The sequence below is a fragment of the Carassius gibelio genome, chromosome B19 (assembly GCF_023724105.1).
Source record: "Carassius gibelio isolate Cgi1373 ecotype wild population from Czech Republic chromosome B19, carGib1.2-hapl.c, whole genome shotgun sequence".
Taxonomy (NCBI): Eukaryota; Metazoa; Chordata; class Actinopteri; order Cypriniformes; family Cyprinidae; genus Carassius; species Carassius gibelio.
The window spans coordinates 21,329,322-21,355,415 of NC_068414.1; the positions used below are offsets into that span (position 1 = coordinate 21,329,322).

Here is a 26,094-nt window from a genome sequence, read left to right on the forward strand (position 1 = left end):
TGCCTCTGCAGCAGGGTGTTTAACTGCAGAGTTCACTGACTGTCTCATGACACATGTGCGCACACACACACACACACACACACACACACACACACAGACGGATGCTACAAAACAAATATAAGCTCTGATAGGCAAGAAGTATAAAATAAACTGACTAAAATCAATTAGGTTGCAGCTACGATTAAATGATTATCAAAAATGTATAAAATCCTAGACCAGCAATAACCAAGACACAAAGTGAAATCAAAATGTTGACTAAATAAACAACTGGTCTTATTGTACAGAATTTATCTGTGTACCTGTGGCTCAAGTGGTAGAGCATTGAGTTAGCAGCGCAAGTTTGTGGGTTCGATTCCCAGCGAACAAATGTTAGGTAAAAACTGTTAGCTTGCATGCACTGTAAGTCGCTTTGGATAAAAGTGTCTGCTAAATGCATAAATTCAAATTTATACATGATCGAATTTCAATGTGCTTTTGATGCTGACATTCCATATGATATTATATAATATCATGACATATCAAAAATGTATATAGACTTTACATACCATTAAGACAACAAACAAAAAAGTGTTTGAGTGAAATTAAATAGTTTCAAATTATTTATTATATTATGTGTTTATTATATTATTTACATATATACACAAATATACATACAGTGCCTTCAACTATTATTGGCACCCTTGGAAAACATGAGCAAAGGAGGCTTTAAAAATAAATGTATATTGATCTTTCATTCAAAACATTCTCAAAAGTTTAACCTATCATTGAAGTAAAACAATTGAAATTGAATTGAGTTTTCTCCTATACACCTGATAAAAGATCAGAAACCATTCCTTCATACAGAATCTCATCATATCTTTCAGATTTACAGCTCCATGTTGGTGCTTCTTCTCTTCAGTTCACTCATTTTCTATAGGGTTCAGGTCAGCTGACTTGGACAGCCAAGCTTTATTTGTGCTCAGTGACTGATTTTTGTGTTGATTTTAAATATTTATTTTGTATTATTGTCCTGATGGAACATCCAACCACAGCCCATCATACAATTTCTAACAGAGGCAGTCAGGTTTAGATTATTATTATTATTTTTTTTTTTTTGGTATTTGATTGAATACATTATGCCATGTATCTGAACATGACGTCCAGGACCTCCAGCAGTAAAACAGGCCCAAAACATTAAAGATCCAGCAGTATATTTAACCCTGGACATGGGGTGCTATTTATCCCTGTTTGTACTAACCCCATCTGGTGGGTTTGCTGCTCAAAAGGTTTTTTTTTTTTTTTTTTTTTTTTTTTTTTTTTTTTTATCTGACCATAGAAGCAAGTGCCATTTGTAGTTCCAGTCATGTCTGACAACTGAATATCCTGGAGTTTTATTTTTGGAAAAGCAAGGAGTATTTATCTTGAAACCCTCCTGAACAACATGTGGTGATGCAGGGCTGTTTGCTACATATATATTTTAGGCTTTCTGACTCAACTAATCTCTGCAATTCTCCAGCTGTGAGCCTTGAAGAGTCTTTGGCCACTCAAACTCTCCTCCTTACTGTGCATTAAGACGATATAGATGCATGTCCTCTTCCTGACAGATTTGTAACATCTTTAGTTGATTGGAACTTCTTAATTATTGCCCTGATGGTGGAAATGGGGGTTTTCAATTCTTCAGGTATTTTTTATTTTATTTTTTTACTGCCACTTTCTATTTTGCAAAGCTCAATAATCTTTTCTGTTCTGCACATCAGAACAACATTCTTTGGTTTTGCTCCTTGTAATGGATGATTAAGGGAATTTGGCCTTGTGTTCCTCATATTTCTAATCCTGTGGAACAGAAAGTCATGGCTAGATAATTTCATTGTGCTAAATATATATATATATATAAATTTTGGTGTGCTAAAAAAAAAAAATACTTCAGCGGTAATATACTTCAGAGTGCCAATAATTGTTGCCAACATTAATTGGAGAAAAACAATTAGGCCTATTTCAGGCCTATTTCAGATTTTCTCCCCCCCTTTCAATTGGTTTACTTTAATGATAAATTCAAATTTTGTGCATTTTATTTGAACGAAAGATCAGTCCAGATTTATTTTCACAGCCGCCTTTGCTCATATTTACCAAGGGTGCTGATGGATGGATGGATGGAGTTTATAAATATTTATTATAACAATTTTATTTAAAAAATATTTCAAATTAATAAAAACAAATCACTCTTAAAATTAGTATTATAACTGCTAAATATTAAAAAATATATATATATTATTAGTATTATATTTATACATTTTAATGAGGCAGACAACCCCAAACAATCCTATAAAAGGCCCCCGTGATAGTCTGTGAAGCATTCAGCCATTGAAGCCTACTTCATATTCATATCATATCCAATCCGACACATCTTGGACGAGCCCTCATGAATATGCACACTCATTCTCTAATCCCCACCTTTCTCTCTGCTTTTATGAAAAAGGCCTGGAGAGAGCTGCGTGAATTAATTGCAGGGAAACTGGTGAAGACAAAATAAGATCCAATTAGAAGTGTGATGAAACACATGTGGCAAACGGACAGATATGTCCCGTCTGCCAAACAAAAACAACAACAGGCCCGTTAATTGAAATGGTAGAGATTCAAACGTGAAGGCCCTCCTGATAGATGCGTGTGAACGTTCGTTCTAATTGAAGAGTTGCATGTCTCACCCCTCAGGTTAAGAACAACAGGAAGACTTGTACTTGCTACATATGGCTGGTTTAGATCAGAGCAGATTAGATTATATATATATTATCTAATTATATAAGTTATATCATTAAGCATTATTATCTCAATTAATATAAATTGATAACACACACACACGCAACATTTTATTAGGTGATTTGAACTGCTATGTACTTACATCAACAAAACAACGATGTAACTACAGGAATTAATTTCAAATGTAACTACATGAAGTTTAAATGTAGAAGTGTCACTACAAGTGTCTATATAAATTGCCAAACCCTTTTCCCCCTCTGTAAAGTAAACGAAAGCCATTAAATACCAAAAATGCTTTGTGAAACAGGTTTTCCATTGGGTTTTCATCTATGTTCTCTGAAGAACAGAGTGTTACACTGAGACAAATCCAGTAACCAAAAAGGGATGTGTTATTTGGTGTTTGCCAAGCTGGGAAATAAAATGAGAAAATGTCACATTGAGAAGAGGGAAAACAGACAATACTGAGGTAGAGGACACACCATTTGGCTCCCCTCAGATAAACATGCCTGTAAAGTGGCATGTATGCAGATTCTAGATGATGCTGCCACCTCAAGCCCTTGAGTGTGTTTGTGTTGGTGCTGTTAACTCTACTGCAGTGGTTCTCAATTCTAGTTCTCACACCCCCTCTGCTCTGCATATTTTGTATGTTTCTCTTATGGCTTCAGACGTTCATTCTATATGAACGTAAGTGCCCTGCGAAGTGCACATCACAGGATATTCCGCCATGATCTCAGTTCGAAGTGAACTGAGTGTACTTTATAAGTTCTGTTCAAAGTGCATTGAAATATTAGAGCCGTGAATTAAAATGGATTATTTACAGAGGTATGTGATGTCACAAATCCTTGAATGAATGCTTTGAAGTGAGGTAAACTTCAACAGATTTCCCCTGCTCAGGGAGTAGGGAGCAATGAACACTGCGTAGAGACCATGTCAATGGGAACACAGTTCATGCATGCAGCTTCTTACAAGCTGATTTTCTGAATCAGGTGTGTTAACAAAAAGAGACGTACAAAATGTGCAGAGCATGCGGTCGCGAGGACTGGGATTGAGAACCGTTGCTCCGCTGCATCCATTCACACCCGCTTCCTGTCATCTACTATGTTCTCTTGGAGTTTCGACACCATGTGGCAGAAATGGAGCACAACGATGCTTTCAATCTTCTATAAAAAAATGATAATTCAAGATGTATTTTTGTTTTCTGAAATGCAGCTAGCTGGAGAAATCCAAAACAACAATTAAAATAATGTTGCTTTATAGACCATTTAATTTTTCCTCAAAAGTACTAAAAGACTCATTAATGAAATCATTAAGAAGCAGGAAGGATCGTTCAGGGAATTGGACTCAGAATAATTCCCCCTCCATACAATTCCCATCCCTAGTCATTTCATCCACATGTTGAAATGCCATTCAGCCTTTTCATTGTACCTCCTCTTCTTCTCTCTCTGTGATGAACTTCATAAAAACAAGGAGCACATTCATCTTCATCTCCATTATATTTGGAATATGATTACTTCAGCCATTGAACCTAATCATGGTCTCGGTGCCCTCCATTTCTGAAGGTGCAAATAAGACCCAGCTATGATCAGCAATGTCTGACACGTAGTCTATGAAAGGTCTTTTAGTCTATTAAAAAATTCTATGGTACCCAGGTTTTTAACAGTTTTTCCAGGGTATTGTTAAATCCTCTGGAGCTTAACTAGAATATCTGAGGTATGGAGATGATTAATGCTTTATTGTCATGTATCTATATATTTGTTTTTAAGTTGCTTAATGGCCTACAGGGCTCCACAATAAGGATTTTTTTTTTCAATAATAAAAATAATCAATTTAAAATACACTTATAATAATTGACCTATCGCTAAGCCCCACCCCTCTTAGTTACTGTAGCAAACCTGGATTATCAAACTGAGTTCCTAACAGTCTTAACATTTTGATACAGATTTTGAACATTTTGGACACTGAAGGACCACCATTCAAGTGGGACTTAAATATGCCATGGAGGGATATAGAAAAGATTTTAAAATAAATATTGTGGTTATTAATTTGGAAGCAAGGGGAAAAGTTTCACGTTACGGTCGTCACGATCACAGATTATTATTATTTTTTGGATCAACACTGTTCATGTACTGCAGAGTAAGATTATATAAACGTATATTTAACTAGTTTAATATGAAGACACTGTGAAATGTAGACCTTTGTTTGGGTGTTTTTGCCCTGCATTGTTCAAGAAGCTAGAACGGTTTGCTATTAAGGTTTGTACATTAGCATGGACTCACAAACTTTAACAATAGCTAGTTTTAACCATAGATACCTTGCAATATGCCATTCATGTTCTGCTTGAGGAGATGAAACCCTAACTTAATGTATGACAACCAGAAAATCAACATTTTTGTCTTCAGGGATTGAGAGTAAATGCTTAGGGACATTTTGCTCCATTTTGTTTGGGTTTAGGAAACAGAATAAAATAAATTCTGTTGCCTATCCTCTCAGGATAGCTGGAATCAGTGTTACAAGTTTTTTTTCTTCTGAAGCATAAACCCCATGAAAACTATGCAAGCTTAAGATATTCCAATGTTTCTCTGTTTCTCAATGAAACCTAAAGATGTCTGAGTTCCACTCCCCGTGCAACAGATACTCAGCTGCAATTGGCTCATCTGCAAGGGCTTACCGATACGTCAACTGCATTAAAATGTTCTAGTATTTTTTGTTTTGTTTTGCTATAATATCTGGAAATGAGAATGCAGCTTCACATTATCTCCAATGGTAAAATGATGGCATATTATGAAATCATTTACTGATAAGTTCACAATCAGCCCATTTTAATTGATACTTCCATGACATTATTTCAAGAAGTCATTCTCAGAATTTCAGTGTTTCATTTAAAATGTAAAAAATAAATTTATAAATAAAATACATTAGCAGACTTTATGTTCTAAAACTGCTCAGTACACTCACTGAAAATAAATAAATAATAATAAAAAATGCAAGGTGTAAAAACAGAACTAAAAAATATGTCCAGCAACCTGCCTGAGACCAACAAAACCTGGGCTATAATCATAAGCATCAATTCAACATAAACAGTGGATATTTATGAAGAAACTTCAAAAGAAAAAGTTTTGTGCCCAAACTTTTCACTTCACTTGCAGAGTGGAGCACATGCAAAAGAAATTCCAAATACATCGTGGATCAAGCTTTGCGATGTACAGTATGAATAACTCAAAGGAAAAGCCAGTCTGAAACCCAAGATCTGCTGGAGTCAGAGGCCACAAGAAAGGCAGAGGATGACAAAGAAGCATTCCCTTGAGCAGGCAAGCATGTGCGAAATGCAGCATTTATTATTCATGTGGAGATTTCAGAAGTTAAGGACAGAGGAGAGACAGGTGTGCTCAAGCCTTCTCCCACAGGACTTCAAAGGGTCCAGAAGATGAGAGGACGAAGAGGAGAAGAAATAAGTCCTACTTTAAAAACACAGTATAACTAGATTTAAAAAAAAAAAAAAAACCTTCAAGGTCAAAGAAACAAAGTACAAAAAAAAGTTTAAAGGAATGTTGTTTAATCTGAATTTGTAACTCCCTCAACCCTGTGCCACCTCGATCCTTCCTCACTTTCAAATAGCAGTCAGGCAGCTTATTAGATGAGAAGAAATGACCTCTGCTCATTTCTCCCCCTGTGGTGGCACTGACAGAAGATTGCACAGAGCCAAATCAGTACTTTATTCACATTTTTCCTTCTTCTTCTTTTTTTTTTTTTTCTAAATAGCTCATCAAGCAAAAACACTTATCCTGGCAACTGCCCGCAGAGAGATGAGCAAGAGAAGGTTGTGCCCACTTCTGCTCAGCATGCTTTTAAGAAGAACTAAAGCTCTACTAAGACATGTTCAAATTCAGTCCCTATGCAATGCTCACAAAATTCAGCATACACTAAAACAAAACCAGGATTGCCGCTAATGAGGTCTAAAGTAATTTGTTATTCACTTTTATTTCATGAAGTCAAGCCAAAACATTCTGATAAATATATTTGTATCCCGAAGAAGAATTAATCAACAATGATCACATTTTAGTTAATAAAAATCATTTGTTGAGTTTTTATTTTTATTTTATTATTATTTTTTTTTTAACAAGCAAGCAAGCAATATATATATATATATATATATATTTACGACAATTCCTGCAGCATTTCAATATCGTAGGTATATTCTGCATGGCAATGTTTCTCGCAAACTGATTACAGAAGACAGTTTTATAGTTTTAAAAGACTTTAATAACCAAAAATGATATGCTACCTGTAGTTTATTTACAACTGATGCATCTTTAACAGTGTTTGTCATTGACTGATTTTAAGTAATGATTTGTGAGCTGTAAATGCCGCACTAAATCACAAACAAGTTCAGCTTATATGTTATAAGTTACAACTGCATAAAATTGAAGGGAAAAATGTCACCCAGTGAAACACACATGCACACGGTGTCATTTCTGGTGCCTGCTTCTGTGTGTGTGTGATATATGGCAGTTGCCAGCCCAATGTCGCAGTATACCTGTGGCTATGGCTATTCAGGTTTCAATCCGCAGCCCAATTATTCATTCGCTCTTTGATTTATGAGGACTCAGCGCCAACCACGAGCTCATTTCCTTAAACACCATCGGCCCATCGCACCATGCTTCACACTGCAAAGTCACATCCTCCAGAGCCACAGGAGTCTCAGCCACCCAAAGACCAGCAGATTTATGTTCACTAAACATGCAGCTCTCAACAGAAAGAAGTCACGTGTCCTAGCTGCTAGGCAAAAAATAAAACACAGAGCATTTCACTCAATTCCTCATCAGCCATACTCTTCTTTGGACATGAACAGGATATAATTAGTAGAGATGTAAAAAGACACCTTTAAGGTTACTGGCAATTATGGGGGACAGATTGTTATTAAAAAGACATGGAAATCCATAGATCTCACAGAAATTATGTATAGCCTTTCTATATGAAATGGATGAGCTCCAGCATACTGATGTGAGTGTGACGAGGGAAACCTATCAAGGTCCTGCTCTTTTGAAGATTAAGACATTCCGTGCTCTGTTGTCTTGGTGACATTAATGCGATCTTCATCCTTGCTGTCGTGATTGAGGTTTAACACTGTGGTATTCATGAACTGTGGCACATTCATTGAAAGTGTGAAAGATGAAAAAACAAGATGGAGGCATGAGGCGGCTCTATCAGAATTCAGATTCTGGAGGAAAAATATTTCTGATATGAATTGAAAAAAAAGAAAAGAAAAAGGAATATGATGATCTCCTTTTCCAGGGACCCTAAAATCTATATGAAGGAAATATAGTATGGCTGCCAGTTCAATAAAATAACTCATTGATCCAGTTTCCAGTCTTTATAAAGCACACATTTTAATAACATTTTAATACATTGAAATAATGATATAATATAAATGTATTAATTTACTGTATTATTTATTAGCATTCATTTATATTTGTATTCATTTAAACAATATTTTTCTCTACAGAATCCTACAAGCAGTACCAAACCAAACCAAACTTACCAAAACGAAACATATTAGAATGGTACAACAAAACAGTCTCTGACATCTAAACAAAGGATAAAATTTGGTGTTGCACAACAAAACATTCAGAAACTAGGTGAACAGTGTTTCACATGGCAATTAGCCTAAAACATTGCACATTTTAGCAAGACTGGATTGATGTACTGACCAAACACAATCCAGGCCTTGAGCCATCCATTTTATTCCTCTAAATAACCATGTAACGTGTTGAGAGTGGATTCATACAAATTAAGATGCTTCACCTGCAGTGCTAAAGTACACTGCGAGCTCATCATAAATGAATTATCCAATCATGAAGGTCTATGAGTGCAGGGTTTGGCTTCATCCTGTCAACGTCTACATCCCAAGGTCTCACAGATGCTACTGTGCATACTGAAATCATCTGCTTTGACCTCAACACATACAAAAAAAGAAATGTCTCTCTGAAGAGTGCCATGAGCATCAGCTGTCAAACTCACTCTCGTACCTTTGTTGTCCTCTGAACAACTGCAGAAGGTTCTTTTCACCTTCAAAATCCCTCACTTTTAATTAGATGCTCTTTATGCCAAACAACACATTGTTATTGTATTCCATTGTATCACTTAACGTTTCACTGCTAATTCATTGCTGTGAAACTGCCATGAAGCCAAAAAGAAAGAACCAACTAGCACATGTACGTGTGTGTACAGTGTGCAGATGGAAAACAGCTTGGTGAAACATTAAACAGAACTGCGACTGTCCCTGCAAAAGAAAGCACTACTGCTTTGCCTCCCTGCCGTACAAGCGCACACTGGGAGGCCAAATTAATGCAGGGCTGCAGCTCCACTACAAAGGGAAGAGATTTGTCAATGTTGTATAATTTGCCTAATCTTGATATAAGAATGTGTTCTTCAATGCAAAGCATGGGCTTTAACTTTATTAAAAGCATTCAGCGGAAAGCTGAGGTTAATAGTAATGTTTCTAACTTGAGTCTCACTTGGACTGCGTGCAGCTGTTTTTATGAATATTAATAAGACTGCTTTGATTGACATGCACCATCTGTCCTGACAGCTGACTTTTAATGGTATTGTAGCACACTGAATCAATTTGAGCATGTGAATCAACCAGCCCATGAGTTAGCAATTATCAGCAAATTATCACAGGTGAACACCTAATGCAAATAAAAATAATTACTCCGCTAATACAAAGTTCTCTATTAGTTTAGTAGCCATCTTGAAAACAGCTAGACTGTCTTTGTCTTTGTATATGTGTATTAACCCTTGTGGATTGTTCAAATTCACTTCCCTTTCGAGTTGTTCGGGATGAAAACATCCACTCAATTAAACTGCTGTAAAACTGTATCAGATTCATATTTTTTCTCAATTTTTTTTGCATAAATTTGTTAATCAACCTCAGTCCTTTTCAAAACTACCAAATGTTTTTAAAAAATCCAAGATTTTAACTCTTTAATTGTCAAGTTCATAAATTATGTCACTGATTTGGGGGGAAAAAACACAAAAAATGACATTTTCAATATAAAAGTAATTGTGGCTGGATTTTCTTTTTACTTTTAATTTGCTGTTATACTCCATATATAAGCCAGAAACCAAGCCTTTTTTTGCACAGGCCTATTTAAAGGGTTAATGGTACCACCTAGTGATCAACTGTAAAAATATATTTTTTTACCTCTTCCCAAAAGGGAAAACCACAAACAATCAAGAATGCATGATAATATGGTGTCATTGCTTTGCAATCAAAAAATGTCATTATAATGGAAGTCAATGGGGCAAAAACAGCCACCAACAACAAATAAGGGAGAAAAATTTAAATCTAATGCTTCACAAAAACTAACAATGCATCAAAGCCAATCTTGTTACTAATCTTTGACATGCCCAAGACTGTGATAAAAGGTAAAAGGATATCCAGTCACAATCACTTTTTATATTGAAAATATGTAATTGTGTGTGTGTTTTTTTTTTTTTTTTTTTTTTTTCAAATCGGTGACATCATTTATGAACTTGGTAATTAAAAAGTTAAAATCGTGGAATTTTTTTTACAAATTTGGTAGTTTTGATCAGGACTGAGGTTGATTAATAGATTTCTGCAAAAAAAAAAAAAGAAAATTGAAAAAAATATTTATCTGATACATTTTTACAGCAGTTTAATTGAGTGGATGTTTTCATCCACGAACATCCCGAAAGGGTAGTGAATTTGCCCAGAGTGTACCGTTGAGTTTTTGAAAAATTTCAATTTCCCAAAATATGGGTCAAAATAAGATTTGTCACCAAAAATCATTCCATTAGCTCAAACACAGAGAAAGTTGTGGCCAAAATAAAACTCAACTTTACCCCCTAGTGGACGAAAACGTCCCCAACAACCCACAAGGGTTAAGTATACAGCACTATTCACTAAGTGCAACTGCAGACTTAAATGAGCACTATGGACTGATTAAATATTCTCTTTTTTTTATAGGCAATAATTGTATGTGCACTGATCTCTTCCAGTTTACCAAACAGGTTGACGGTGTTGTCTTGAAATTACAGTGATACATCAGTTCAGGTTTTATGTTGTCTTTGCATTTTAAAAGTTTTCTGTAAAAACTGCAGAAAGCATGAGAAATATGCAGGTAATCATTAGATCTGATACAGCTACTTCTTAGCTGTCTCTGCTCCTAGACCACAGCTTAATTTGTGCTATTCTTCTTAGCTAATGTTCATTCTGTCCTTGCTCAAACAGGTGATAAATCTTTTATCGCCCACCAAAGAATGGTAAATATTACATTTAAAATTACTACAATTCACGACTTTAATTAGCACCAGATATGAATTAATTACTCTAGGTTAGTCGCAAGCTGAAATAATTCCTCCCTTGAGAGTCCCTGGAAGCAGAGCGGAGATGAGGTGGCATGGATCTCCACAGCAGCCTTCACCCAATATTGTAGTAAATCCAATACAAACAGTTTCTTGAAACTCGCCATTGTGAATATCACTTCAAAGAGATTGTGATTGATACTGGGTAAACAGGTGTGCAAGGGGCTACAATGGTTGTATAGATGCACTCTGTAGGCCCGGTCCCCAAGGGAACCCACTGGCAGAGGCTCACAGCTGGCAAGCTAACATTTCCAAACAGCAGCTGGGAGTGGCTCAAGAGGCCAGCCGCATTAAACAGGAAGCTAGTTTTTAATTATGAGTGGCTGTTCTGGCTGCCTGTCCAAGTGTAAAAAGCAAATACTCCTGTGAAAAGCTGTGTTGTTTTAGTTTCCTTATTCTTCTTCCAAATGGAATAAGTAGTGCAACAACCAGTACAATTTACATTGAGCCATCTTATCAGATTCAGCCTTTGCGGTGACATGTCGCCACTCTTCACCTTGTAGGGTGAGTTTCTCCTAACACACATCACTCTGCGTTTCTCCCTTGGGCTGTTTGACCTCCTTTAAAAACAAAGTGGCTGGAACACATTGGGAACAGAGCGGGACAGTCTCCTTCCCTGTCAGTGTGCAGGGACTGCCAGTATGCCTCTACAAATAGCCCTCCGCTGCAGTTGGCATGTGTACTGGTGCTGTCTCTGCTACACCCATCACTATGCTGTGCTAATAATGTGCTTGAAAGCAATGGCTTTGGGCAAAGCGGTCTCACTGGATCCCATCTGGGTCATGGCAGCGATCTTAAAAGCCACCATCCTGGACATAAAGCAGACCTTCAAAGCCTTGACCTATGTGGACAGTTGGACACATGGTCTCTGGTTCTCTGGGACTCAATTACACCAGCTATCCCAAAAGGGATTTGGGCTCAATGTCAAAGCCCCACCAGATCTATGATCTGTCAGTCTCCTGGCAGGATGAAACTTTGATGAAGAGCTGACATGGCAGCACTTAAATGGCACTTCCACTAATTTAGACATGCCAGATTTGCATGAGTTTATGCTCTTGATTGGGTGTTTTGGACCCTAGACCCCATAAGTGAGATGAGGTGTCCTTTACTTGTGCAAGCCTTAACCGAAGGGCACACTTTTTTGCCTGACGATTAAGCCTAGAACTTTCTTAGATAGTGAACTCTGAGAGAGAGAGAGAGAGAGAGAGAGAGAGAGGGGGGGGGGGGGGGGGAGTGTTAGAGATTTCTCAGTAAAGATGTATGCAACTCAATATACTAAAATAAAAAAATGTGCAAAAATCCCCTTTAGGGGAAGAATAGCTTGTCACTGGTGTAGTATCCTATGGGATTTCTCTTATTTACCCCTAAAAGGTTCATAGTTGTACTGTACCTTAAGGGTACATATAATCACCCTAAGGTACATGCACCTTTTAGTGGCATATAAGGTGTAAAGTTGATCCTTTAAAGCAACTGTACCAGTGACCGTCTGTTGTACCCCTAAATGTACTATTTTTGCACACCTTTTGAAAATTTATTTGGCTCCCCATTCTACACTCTATAAAACAAATTGTTCTAAATAGCACTAAAGGGTTCAATGGATTTTGACCATAGGGGGACAACTTCAAGAGCCATAGAGAACCTACCTTTAAAGATCCTATATAGCACCTTTGTCAATGGGTGCTGTGTAGAACCATAAAAGGAACCTCATTCTTCTCAGATTTTAGATATGTTACTCCACTCTTATATGTACAGGGGTTAAAGCAAAAAAGGGGGCAGGGTGGGGCAGGGCAGCACATGCAAAGCATGCAATGACTGTGGCAACTTTAACATTTGAAAGGATACTATGGCAAACGGCACAGTAAGTAGCCTACATTCAATACAAACATAGATGGTACAGACATCAGCATTTAGCTTTTGTTTTTGAAATGGGTTGAAACTACATAGAACTGGCCTTAAATGAAAACATTGTGTAACCATGTGAAATTAAAGGCAACAACTGCATAGTTCTACAATCCAAACAACACAATAAACACACATGCAATAAGATCTTTCTTAATCAGCATTCAGTATTTTTTTTTTAGTTTTTAAATGTGGTTTAGAAAGAATGTCTTTACCAGTGAGACTAAATAAAGTTTTACGATATATAAATTATTCCAAAAAAATGTTAAAATCAAATAATGTTGGTGCGAATAAAACAAAGATGCAAAGTGTTTCATTCGTCCAATAAAAAAAAAAAAGAAAAAAAAAGAAAAATAGGGTAATGATTCACATCTATATTTTTTTTTACTTGAGCCAATGAAAAATAAATAACTATTGTCTCAAGTTTAAAATATATATATATATATATATATATATATATATATATATATATATATAGATGTGAATCATAACCCTATTTTTTTTTAATTGGATTGAATTTTTTAATTGGATGAATAAAACACTTTCTTTCAGTGTGCTACATCAGGTGATTTTTAAATCAAATTAAGTAAATGTAATTGTAAGGTAAAATAAAATAATCAACCTATACAGAACTGACGTTCTTCTGGCTTTTCTGGCTTTTCAAACGTGTATGCATGTTCTACTTTAGAAAAAAAAAAAAAAAAAAAAAAAAAAACCTACAATTTAGTCTGTTTCGTTTCTCATCCAACACTCGAGAAATTGAGCTGAACATCCCTTCACTGTCTCCGCTTGTGCAGGGCGCGGACAGGTACAGTACGCTCGCGCAACTTCAGTGAGCGCAGGAAAGGCTATTTGCACACCAGTTCATTAACGGCTGTTAGCTTCCTGTTATCTGTGCCTCAGACATGTAGGTCTGCACTTCCAGTGCTGAATGGCTGCCCTTGTCCTGCGCTCAGATTTCAAAATACTTCCAGACAGATGTTATGATAGCAAATTATTACAATGTTTTCTGTGCACATGGGCGCACTTCCAGAAAAATCGTCCGAAAAAAGACCAAAAATCGTCTAATAGCCAATTGCGTATTTTAAGCAAAAACCGTCTAGTTCCGATTTATGGCCAGTCAACCGGTGCATCCCTACTTTGTATGGCAGTGAACCAAAGAACCACAGAAGAACCGCTTCTTTTTTCTTTTCTTTTTTTTTTGTATGTGTGTGTGTGTGTGTGTGTATTTAGACAGACCACTTTCCATCCATTCTCCAAACTGCTTGTTCTATGTAAAGTTGTATAGCTAGACAGAACTGTAGATCAGTTATTGATTATCTAGACATTTAAGGGTAAAAGGGTAAAAAAGGGCAACTATTGATGGTGTCCAGCCAGCCATTTTTAAAGAAAAATTCACAAACACAGATGAAGAAAAATCAGAGGGAGTCGGTGTGCATGACCGTGTCTCTCAGTGGGAGAGCAGTAACAGTCCCACTAGCTTCCTGCTGGGTTAATGGTTCTACTGATTCTCAGACAAATTCTGACATGTTTGAATTAATTGTTTGCAGTCTCTAGGCTGTGCTCCCATGGGCTTGGTGGTGACCAAAAAGCTTATTCTTCCCTTGAAGAACAAGTCATTGCACCACTCAGATCTAATCCAAACTTTGTTCTCAGTAAAACCAAAGCTACATACCAAACTGCCCATTTGTATCTATGAAAAAAACTCAGCAACCAAGAGTTCCATGAACTTATACTTTCTAAACTACATCCATCAAAGCCAATCACAAACATTTACAAGGTGAAGTTACAGCAAAACTTCTTATTTCAACAAACCTTGAAAGAGAATCAAAAATACACACAAATGACTATTTAAGTGCAAACAGATGGAAGTTGTGAAATCTGTACCATTAAATTCAGTTGTTTTGAGTTGGGTCATGGGGTGACGCCTTTAGAATGAACAAGTTACAACAGAGTGAAGCTAATGCTGGACCATATCCAGAGCAATTACCGATGGTCATCACCTGTTCAGCATCTTTCTCATCTGTCCTCTCCTCTTTAAACAAAACAAAGCCCCCCAACATTTGAATGGCAGCTTTAAAAAAACAGACCCTTTATAGATGAATGGAGCAGTGAGGGAATTGGCCTGCCAACCAAACTCCCGCATTCATCAGTCTTATCCACGCAGGAATCAAACAGATGATGCACAATATTAGGCTTCAGAAACCCCAGCTCTCAAACCAACACATTTCAGAAACAAAAAACGGCCCATTGTAAATGGATTCATTAACTGCACATAACAACACCTGACACAATGCTACAACTATTATAAATGACAGTGATATACAGCAAGAAGTCTGCCTAAATGTTTTGCAGACTCCAGATGTGGCATATGTGGATGGAATATGTATGGGCAGGAAAAGCAAACATGAAATTAAGAGGCAAGCATGTTGCCATTTTTCACTACTTGATTTTAAATGCATGTAAGGATCGCAACACTAGATTTTCTGGTTTGGGAGGGGGGGGGGGGGGGGGGGGCGTATCCACTGCACTAACCTCAGCTTAAGCATTAGTTTGCACGTTCTGTGACTTCGTAATGAGGATATCTATAGGACGAAAGAGTCTGCTTCAAACATGAAGAGGATTCCAGTGATGGTGTTAAACAAACTGTCTGAGCTTGACACTACGGCGGCATGCTAAGAAGGTTGTCAAAGCAATTCACAGCTGCTAAATAGAGTATTAGCTTTTCAATTCAGACTAATCAGCTTTACAGAGGTGATATCTGAGGTGTCAGTCCAATATTCCTATAGCATCCACTCTGTAGATGTGTTTGCAAACAAATTCAAGAGCTCTCCCAATGATGCATATGCCAAATTGCATACATTGAGAATTGTATGCAGTTGAGAGAATTAATTCAAATATGGTTGGTATTGTGGTCTTGTGTCGCAATGTCTTTTGGAAAGACTGCCATCAAATGAACGCAGATCAGAGTTATTGGTCATGCTTAACACTGCCATGGATCCTTCTCCTGAGAGCACAGGGATAAATCTGATATGCCTCACAAACCTCTGTCTAATGGCTGTTTCTGGTCTTTTTCTCATACTCGAAGTCTTTTATTCCTGTCGTGGTATTAAGCTACTCCCAGATAAAAGTCTGCCGAAGAGTGGATCAATACCTATATTCTCCATGTTTGCTTTGAAAATCTGACACTATTCGATAGTTTTAATCTGCCCTCGGGGTGTTAGCCATGCAAATTTGCTGTGAAAAAAAATCACCTTAAATCAATAAGAGCCAGACTTCTACTATTCATAAGCAGGGACTCATGAATATCAAGTGAAACGAAGGGCTGAAATAGCAAAGAGAGTCAAAAGCAATCTAATATCTAATGTTTTGTTAACAGTTGAATCAATATGTCATATTCCATTCTATAAATCTCACCAAAGTTTGTTAAATAAGAGTAATAAAGTTAGGGTCAGTATAAATTGTTATAGCTTCAGAATGAATGACTTTAATCAACAAGTCTAAATAATGCAGTTGCTCCATCACTGGTGTCAGTTCGATGCACTCCGTGAGGAAATACGGTCTACATAACCTGCAGCTCTGAACTCAAACCATGGACTAATTATAATGAAGTAAATAACTGAATGACCTGTTTATTATGACCTTTTTTAAAATCATGAAAATAACGTGGAATTGCTAATTTATGCTAATCATATATTCTTGATAAAGTACTAACTGTGTGACAAGTGCGGTATGTGCTATAGAATTTAGCCTCCAGTGGCTAACACAACATTAACAAAGTTTTGCACTGCATTTCAATTCAAAAGAGCACACATTCATAACCCCAGCAGGGGTTTGCATTAAAAATTGAAAAGATCAGTTCACCCAAATATAAAAATGTATTCACGTCATTTAAAAAAAAAAAAAAAAAAACATAAGTCTTTCTTCTATGAAAAATAAACTAAAAAAAAAAAAATTAGCAGTTTGTATTGTACAGTACAAGTATGTGTTACCTTATCAGAGTGGGAATCAAGGCTTCATTGGGACAGCATTCTTGCAATGCACTTGTTTCGGAGAAGTGAAATTCTACAACATTTTGAGATGCTCTTTGGTTTCCAGCTGCGATAACTAATGTGTTCACCCACAGAATCAGACACTGCAGCATTTATGTAATGCATTCCCCTTTATGAATTATGATACAGCTTGGTTTGTTGGTTCATTGGGTCAGATTGCTTTCAAACCACAAGTGAACCACTCCAGAGTTTGTTTTTTAACTGCCCCTCGTTCAGTCCCGAATGAGTCAGGTGTGAAAATGCCCTAAAATTACAGACGTAATGGATATAATAACAAAGGAATATATATATATATATATATATATATATATATATATATATATATATATATATGTATATATATTTATAATAACAATAATCATTTTCATAATTAAGGTTAATTGTAAACATGATTAAACTGTCTGTTGTAATTTTTAAATGTTTTTTTTTTTTTTTTTTTTTTTTTTTTTTCAGAAATTCAGTCAGATCACAGATGAATTTAGGCCTATGTTTTTTTTTTTCCTAGTGCAATTTCTCTGCTTCAAGCACTATGATGCATAGTTTGCAGATGCTGGGCTCATTCAAACAGGGGAAAGAGTCAGTAAAAGCAGAGCCACTGTAGACAGAGGTCTGGAACCTATGAATAAGGTATGCGGTGTCAATCCTAAAAATCACAAATCATGTCATCTCACTCTCCCTCCTGTGGTTTAAGCCCTACTTTCCAGTTTTGCGTTATTTCAATTCCTGGCTTAAAATATTTTTTTCTGCATGGCTGAGCGAGACCGATATCCTTCTTGACATATGACCAGAACTAATTTCCACAGCAGTATGTATAACGTTTTAATGAGATTTTGTTGGATATTGATCGAAAATTGATGTTTTGGATGGAGGTGTCATATGAATAACACACACAGCACTTGACACAGTTTTTCTCTTGTGCAAAGGGGGGCTAATCCTGTCTTTTAGACTGACATTCATAGTTAAATCGGTGCATAGGGCAGAAAGTTTGTTGAAATGGGAGCACAATAACTGCAAGTGATTGGCATTCAAACACTAAGTGAGACCCATTAGATTGATTCAGTCTTGCGTGATATGGTATGAAGGGCGTATTACATCTGACTCTTCACATTATGGTCCATAAAATAAAAGTCATTTAATGACTATCATATTGAATGTCATTTAGTGTGCTAAATCTTGCACTTAGAAATTCTGATCCTCTAACAGACACTGAAAATGAATTGAGAGATTTTTATTTTGCAGTTTGACTGAATCATTTCACAGGGTCAATTGTCAACTCCTGGTGCAATACGTTTCATCAAGCCATCAGAAACTGAAACGGATGTCAATTATGTTCCTCACTGGAATTCCCAGTATTTAAAGGGATAGCACTCCCAGAAATGATAATTCTGTATAGTTCCAAACCTGTATGACTTTTTTTTCCTACTGTGGAACACAGAATATATTCTGAAAAATTAAAAGGTATTTTTCTAAATACCTTCTTTTGTGTTTCACAGAAGAAAAAAAGTCATACAGATGTTGTAACAACATACAGATGAATAAATGATGACAGAACTTCAATATTGGGTAACCTATTCTTTCAAAGCCAGACTATTCTCCCTGTTTACTATTCATAAATGTTTTCAGAGTATTCCTTAAGGAGATCATACTGTATATATACTGTAAATGTCTATTTTCGCGGAACAAAAAGGCCCCTAGGGATGCACCAATATTAAAAAGTCCTACAGATAATTATTTTCATGGTGTTGCTGATAACCAATAATAGGCAGATATTTAACATTTTATACTACTGTTTAATTATCAAAATCAAATTAATTCAACTGAATAAAAACAACTATACTTCAATTATTTAATGAAATGCTTCAAGTAAATGTAATTATTATAATATAATACAATATACTTATTTTGAGATTTGCTAATGGTTAGCCTACATTTAGCAGTATTAATGCATTTGCCATTTTAAACATCAACTTTCAGTGATCATCAACAACAGCAAAGTAATCCAAATGTTAATATTGACACAATTTAATCTCTAAATCTCTAATACCAATACAGAGTATAGTGTATCTCCAGAGTTCATGTCATTCATGTTGCGTTAAAGAACTTCTAAACCAACTCTTGCTTTATCCACAAAAGCTCACAACCAACAGTGCAGAAATCATAATGGACAAGATAACACACTTTACCTGAAGGGTTGAGACCAAATATGCCCCTGGCTGTTCTTGTAATGGGCTCCAAAGTGGTTAACATCCTCTTTGTGCACTTCTTGTGCCATTAAAAGGTAATCTAGGTCACAGCCCTAAAGCCTGAGCCAAAACTCTAAAGTAAAAGACAACATATGGTTTACTGTGCATCAACCGAGGCTGTGCAACATTAAAAACTCCTTCAGATTCGGAGGTAGCTACTGCACAAAGACTTTCTTTAATGGTATGTTATTTTACGATCGTTGCATGTCAGATTGTGCAGCATGACCCCAGAGAGATCTTGTGTAACGGCTGAGGGACTGCACGATATCAACTGTCTTTCATGTCACGCTGTACGGTACAAATCTTAGCAAACTGCGGACACAACCGACAGCATTGACTGGGCAGTCTAAGGTTGTTCTGACATCCTCATTGACACGTGAAATTAAAATGGGACTGCAAATGGAAACCCCTGCAAGCACTTGCAGTAATGTCTGCAAAGTTTTGCCTGGAAAATAAGAGAAAATCTAAGTGTCTACAGACGGTGACAATGAAAGAGGGAAACTGTGAACTGCTTGTTCTTTAGGGTGATGTTGATTATTTTTTTTTTTTAACATATATCATGGATGGATGGTCAAATGGATGGATAGAAAGACACATAGACAGATAGTTGAGCAGTCATAGTTAAGCATGTAACACCAAACGATCTAAGACTGCCAATTTTGCTCTAAAAACAAACTAATTTTAATTGCCCAATGCAGTCTCAGACAGTGAAATCACTAGAAAAATCTAAGTGTGCAGCCGACTGAGGACAAAAAAGTAGCAGTATTTAAATGACTCTTTTCTAAATTTGAGCAAAACATTCAGAAGTCTAAAAGCTCAGAGCACTGCAAGGCTGATGTTTCCTCTGCTCATAATAGCATTATAAGTGCAATGACTGGAGGTGGGAAGGTGTACTCTTTAATTTGCTCTCAAGTCTAGACATAAATCCATACACAAAATAAGTCGTCTGAAAATCTTGTTAAACCGCATGCAATAAAAGTGGACAGCCAGACCGGCCTGACAGGTGTGAGTGCAGTTGTATAAACTCAAACTGACTCAAACTCAACTCTGAGAGCTTTTTTGGTACCAAAGAGCTAATCATTTAGAGGACTGCCACAGGCGAGCACTTCCAGCAAAGTGGATTTCTCACAGCATCATCAAAAACAGCATTAAAGTCGAGTTACGAATAAAATGCACAACCCCCAATTAAGAGCCGATTTAATTCTCCTCAGGTCCAGAAGCTATTCTGCTCATGAATGTGGCTCATCCAACATCTGCCTTTCTGCCGCCCAAGGGTGGATACTGAACTGCAGGTTAGACAACAAAACACATCCTCTCTTTGTAAGTACATGTGGTTGAGAGTTTAGGAATATAAAGAATGACATCTATTCAGAAACAGCAGCGGCAATTCAAAGTGATGTGAATCTAATAATGCAGAGATTTACAGCGCACTTGAGCCAATCCTGAGATGAATCACTACTACTATGTATAAAATGTTCTTGATAAACTACATTTCTGTTTAATTTCACTTCTGTACACCAAGTAATTTATTTTTCGACAATGGATAGTTCACCAAAAAAAAAAAAAAAAAAAACTAATAATAATAATTTAAATAGAATTATTTTTCACAAATGACTAAAATCAAGCAAGTGATTAGCAAACTAGATTAGTTCAACATTGATCAGTTACGTTAAACTCTGGTATTGTTTAGCTGGATGGATGTAATGCAGTTGGCGATATGCCATAAGATGCATATAAATGTAATGAGTGTAATGAGCAAAGTTGGCTGCCTATTTTTTTTTTTTTTTTTTATCGTACAACTATTACAGTTAATAGATCAGAGCTGTAGAATATGTTCAGCAACATCAGAGTTAATGAGGGGTGAGTCCGAAATGAGGTATCTAACAGATTGGCTATTCTGTGCAGCTTCATTCATTCGCTTAAATCTCTGGATATGGTTTATATCATAAATGTAAAAAAAAAAAAAAAAAACATGAGAGGAATTTGGCCTGGGCCCCCTTTCTGATCAGGGCAATTAAAACCTTACATTGGCTCCCCTGTTGCCTTTGCGACATGATAAGTGATATAACACAAAATTTCTCCAAATCAGCTCTGATTAAGAAATATATTTTCAGCAATTTTTTGATTGAGCTACTCCTTTAACAGTGTTGAGACAGAGATTTTATCAGCATGACCACTTACTTAGTCGCATCAGCAGGGCAAACAATTGCATTTTATGATTTCATAAAGTAACTTAAACAGTACATTTACCTAAAATAGATGTAAATGCAATGATGCACATATTTAATGATGCTCTAACACAACTTTGTCACACAACCCGTACAGTTGGGTACAATATATGACCATTTAGTCACATCCTGTCTTATCTAAATCTAATCACATCAAGTTGTTTCAGTTTCTTATGCTCTCTAAAAAATCCCTGGTATCACAAATTTCACCCTTGTGCATCACACCCATTTCATATTTCATTTGATCGGCTAGGCATGACAGAATGCACAGTTCTTCTTTACAAAAGATCAAACTGTCAAGTTTTGACATTAGTATACTTTTCTACAATTCCGTTATAAAAGTCCCTTCCTTACAGCATTTCTACTTACAGTAATGCTTTGAGAAACTTTTGCTAGCCTAAGGGAGAGAAAGAGAGATACGTCTAATCATGCTCTCTGATATTACCTGGGCTCCAGCCAGTCAATGATTACATCAAGTAGCACATACAAAATGACTGCACTCTAAAAAACGCTGGGTTGTTTTTTCAACCCAAATGCTGGGTTGAGGCCGTTGGATAGGACTTTGGGATGTTTTAACCCAAGTTTGGGTTGAAAATAACTCTCTTTTTTAACCCAGCGAGGCTGGGTTGAGGACACGGACGTGAAGGAGAGCACGCACGTCACGTCAAAATCGTACGTCTCCAGTGCGAGCAGCCGCCATTTTCTCAGCGTGATAGAAGCGAGAAGCGAGTGAAAGACTATGGTAAGTAAATATTCAAAATGTAAAGTTATCTTTTATTGTTTACCCGGTTGTATGAAAGGATGAAGGTTTTATGAAAGGCGGAAACAAAGGAGCTTAACGTTATATATATATATATATATATATATATATATATACAAAAAAAAAAAGGACGCGGTTTTCGCCTCGGACACGGAGGTCTTAACTGCCTCATGTAACGTTACTGAACGGAGGATGTACTTTTAATATAACGTCCGTGAATGTATTTTGTCATATTTACATAAGATTTTACATTATCTGTACTTTTTGAGGCGTTAACAGACGGTTATGGTCACGGTTACGCTCATGTGAATGTCTTTTTTTTCGCGGTTAAACTGAATGTGTGTTTGTCTCTTAAAGGAAACGGCATTGTGTAGTAAAGACTAGCATAATTATTTTGAGGCTGTTGAAGTGGTTACTGTTAAAAGTATGTTTTACATGTAATATTTCTTGTCGAGCTCCTGTCTTCATTGTCCTCGCGCTGAGCGTTAAAGACACAGAAGCTGTTTGTGTGAGGAGTCACAGACCTGTGTGAGGATGAGGAGGAGGTGTTCTTCTGAAGAGAGGGACAGACGGTTTAAGGAGAGTAAACTTCAGAATAACATCAAGTTATCTTTATTTTTACTAAGACTAAAATGTTTTTTTTTTTTAGATGTTGAAATCCAGAGACAAGATAACTTCATTCTTTTGAGACTGATGTGAGTTAAATTATTATTACTTTTTTTTTTAGAAAATTAATGTTTCTGTTGTGTCCTGTCTGTTAACTTCACATTTTGATGCAAAAACAGTGTGATTTTATATATGTATGTATGTATATGTTAATATTTTATTGAAACCATTGATATCCCTCTTTGCAGAACTCAAACTAACTGGAGTTAAGGACACACAAGTCTGCTTGTGTGAGGAGGTGGTTTTCTCAGCTTCTTCTGAAGAGAGGGAAAGATCGTTTAAGGCAAGTAAACTTCATAATTTCATGTTATCAGTTGTTGTTGTGTTTTACTAAGAGTAAAATAATGTTTGTTTTTTTGTTTTTGTAGATGTTAAAAGCAAGAGACATGGGAGAGCATCATTCCTTTGAGATTTTATGTAAGTTATTTTTAGAAAATAAATTTTTCTGTTGTCTCCTGCCAGTTTACTTCACATTTTGATGCAACAACAGTGTGATTACGTGCTCATTTCATTAAGACCATTGATGTCTGTGTTTTTTATTGCAGAACTCAAACCAACTTTGGAGTTGTCTGATTTGGAGAGTCATTATTCTTGGTCTTCGCTCTTAAAGGTAAAGTTCACACAAAAAATCATTTACTTGCCCTCAAGTCATTCCAAACCTATAAGACTTTTGTCTGTCTTTACAACATAAATTAATATATTTTTAGTTTTCTCATAATATTTGTTAATCCATTTATAGTTTAGATAATCAGTATTTTCAAGCTTCATAAATATAGAGTTATTGTAGAAGTAAATTCTGATATTTATATATGAATACATCTTAAATTATATGATAGCAAACATGTATGTTCAAAATAAAATACTGGTCTCCCAGACCAGCAATGGAGGACACAAAAAGAGAATATTAAATGTATTCATATGTTTTCCAAAAAATGAGCAGAGTTTGTATGAGTCTGGAAAAACATGGGGAGAGTAAATTATGAACATTTTAATTATTTGGTGAACTAACGGTTTGAAGAGCAGCCCTCCATGTACATGAATATTGTGAGGTATGTGAATGTCATGTCTGTTTTAATGTTTCGGTAAAGAAGCTTTCTGAAAGCAATATTTATTCAAACAATATCGCATGTCCTCACACTAGTGCTGCCATTATAGCATTCTGGAGCGCTGTGGTGGACTGAGACATTAAACAACCGCACAAAGTGTTGAAACTTTAAAACCGATTATTTACCTATCCTTACGGATGTGAATACACCTCTACCTGAAAATGGATAGTTTAATTAAATGTTTAATTTTTTCAAATGTGTTTCTCTTAGGCCACTGATGAAGAACAGGCGGTGACTGGGATGAATCCTGGTCAGAGAGGAGAATCTTCTTTCCCCTAAACAGCACTGGTTTTAAAGGAGGACGCTGCCCTGGATGATGTAGAAGATGTCACATGCTGTGCTGATGGGGTTTCTTCATGATTACATCAGTTATGCTAAAGAGATCATGAAAATTGACCGTGATGCATGATCTGTATTCATGGACTATGAAACAAACTGTAAGTGTATAATTTGTAAAAAAAAAAAAAAAAAAAGTTAAATGCTTTTTCTGTGTTGTTTAGTAGAAGAGTTTACACTCTATCATTCATACACCTGCTCACATTCTTTCACACACACACACACATGCGTCTGTTAAATGTTATAATATCAAAGTTAATGTTGTGATTTATTTGTGTACTGTCATGCCAGAATAGTTGGAAAAAAACCTAACTAATTGTAAATTTATTGTATGTGTTTTCGTATATTTTTATACAATATATACAATTGAACAAAGTCCAATTTGATCTTAAGTTATATTCATCAAATGTTCAATGCTTTATGAACTCTGTAGCTGTTAATGCCATCCTTTTCTGCATTTCTTCTAACATGTTACTTTTTGACTTTTCTCTTGTTTTTAATAAATATTTTCCTTTTGATAATTATTATTTGTGTGTAAAAGTGATATTTAAAATGAACAACATTTGTAGGTTTAATGCCTAGCTCAATTTGGGTTAATTTTAACGTAGAAATGCATTGTTTCCCCACATGGCTGCACTCTGCGAGTTTATTTTCTGCCAGCAGGAGGCGCTAAGAGCGGGAGAGGTAGGTTTCTCCGGTAACGGCTGCAGAGCGGTGCTGAGCTCACAAACGCTGCCTTATCAAGCACATGCGAAATGATATCGAACATTTTCTAAATACAGTAGTTTTCCTTCTGAAATACAGTGATAAAAAACACCCGCTCTGGTTTTTGAAACCCTGCAATATAGTCATTTTAAACCATAAAAAAGGCAACCCAGCAGGCTGGGTTAAATATGATAACCCAACTGGTTGGGTTAAAACAACCCAGCGCTGGGTTCGTCCCTTTTTGACCCAGCGCTGGGTTGTCAAAATAACCCAAATTGGGTTGTTTTCAACCCAGCAGTTTTTAGAGTGTGTCCTTATTTTAAAAAGGAGTGACCAGTCCCAGCCACCAGATATTATTAAAACAATTTATCTTGTACCGATCCTGGCTAAAACCGTATTCTTATTGCCAGAAATCTATTGCATTACATAAACTGTTGCTTGATCACAGGGGAGCCAGTCTGGGAAGAGAAATATGCATTAGAGCAACTCTGGCACAATGTCTGTCTTTCACAGAGGACTATTCCCTGGAAGCAGGAGCTGTGCTCTTTATTTACACATTTTTTTAACTCTACCCATGCGAATTTGCCAAGAAATCTATCAATCAGCGACAGATGATGGGGTGGGACAATGCTTGTCTGTGAGATGCCTTGCTTAGCAGCCCTGAGAAAATTCTTTGTTCTCTGGCCTAATGCTGGAGGCCATAATTAGTCAAGCTGCAGATGAGCCGAAGAACAGTCATTGGGGCTAGAGAGATGGTCCTCGCCGTCTGTATTGAGTAGTTTCACTCTTTCAAGGGAAGTACGCCACACAGGCACAAATGGGAAAATGAAAGTCAGCACCTCATAATACAACCGAAGCTGATGCCTTTATATTTCACAGCATAAGCTGCTTCTCAATTCAGAGACTTTTCCTTTATGCTTGCATCTTAGAATATCAATATATATTCAAATGTTTCCAAAAATCCTGTAGAAGTCAGTG

At 36.4% G+C, this 26,094-nt stretch overlaps 1 protein-coding gene and 2 long non-coding RNA genes across 8 annotated transcripts in view; 2 read left to right on the forward strand and 1 right to left on the reverse strand.

The window, feature by feature from the left end:
* Positions 1-26,094, reverse strand: part of LOC127979355 (adhesion G protein-coupled receptor B2) — a 274,746-nt gene that overhangs the window by 231,339 nt on the left and 17,313 nt on the right. The window lies entirely within an intron of this gene.
* Positions 22,163-23,252, forward strand: LOC127979396 (uncharacterized). Its single transcript, XR_008158786.1, has 3 exons — positions 22,163-22,285; positions 22,759-22,998; positions 23,158-23,252. It is a non-coding gene; the product is annotated as an uncharacterized LOC127979396 (long non-coding RNA).
* LOC127979394 (uncharacterized) lies at positions 23,336-24,938 on the forward strand. Its single transcript, XR_008158784.1, has 3 exons — positions 23,336-23,386; positions 23,515-23,579; positions 24,286-24,938. It is a non-coding gene; the product is annotated as an uncharacterized LOC127979394 (long non-coding RNA).